This window comes from Nanorana parkeri, unplaced genomic scaffold, assembly GCF_000935625.1.
Source record: "Nanorana parkeri isolate BGI_ZX_2015 unplaced genomic scaffold, ASM93562v1 scaffold789, whole genome shotgun sequence".
NCBI classification, from domain to species: domain Eukaryota; kingdom Metazoa; phylum Chordata; class Amphibia; order Anura; family Dicroglossidae; genus Nanorana; species Nanorana parkeri.
The window spans coordinates 167,705-168,602 of NW_017307057.1; positions in this window are offsets into that span (position 1 = coordinate 167,705).

Here is an 898-nt window from a genome sequence, read left to right on the forward strand (position 1 = left end):
ATATCCCAATGGAGATGGCTTCTTCCAACAAGACAATGCGCCATGCCACGGTGCTCGTATTGTGCAGGAGTGGTTTCAAGAACATGAGGGAGACTTTACCTTGCTTAGGTGGCCCCCACAATCACCAGATCTCAATCCAATTGAGCATTTGTGGGACGAAGTTGAAAGAGCCATCAGGCAGCTAGTTCCACAACCATCAAATCTCACAGAACTGGACAGTGCTATTCATCAGGCATGGTGTCAGATTCCTCGCATCACCTTTCAACATCTCGTGGTGTCAATGCCAAGAAGAATCGCCGCAGTATTGAAGGCAAAAGTTGGCCCAACTAAGTACTGATGGGGGTGGTCATAATAATCTGGCCACTCAGTGTATATAGTAGGGATGCACCTTAATATAGGGAGTACAGACTAATGGTTTCAAGACAGTGGTGGGGAACCAGGTCCCAGGCACAGCTGCAACCACTGCGACCCTGGGGTAGTTCTCGTCAATTGGCACTGGTATCTGTGCATCCCTACTTAATAATAAAAACAATTATAAGAAAATTAATATTATTAACTCACTATGCAATAAAATGTACATGCAACAAGCAAATCAATAGGTCAAAATAAATCATATACAGTGCAAAAAAATGCAGCTTATGTATGGGTATTTATAATTGGAAACTTGTTTAAAGGTACCAGTGTATTAAATCCTGTTTGCGCACATGTCCACAGCATGTAATCTATACATACACACTATGATATCCACAGAATCCCTTATCCCCATATCTCCTTCTTTTGCAGTCATCTTACATTATATAATACAACTATAAACTTCATGTGATTTTTTTCCCTACATCATATGTAAATAACAAAAATGTCAAATCCAAGACTGAGAGAGAAAAAAAGTATTCAGATG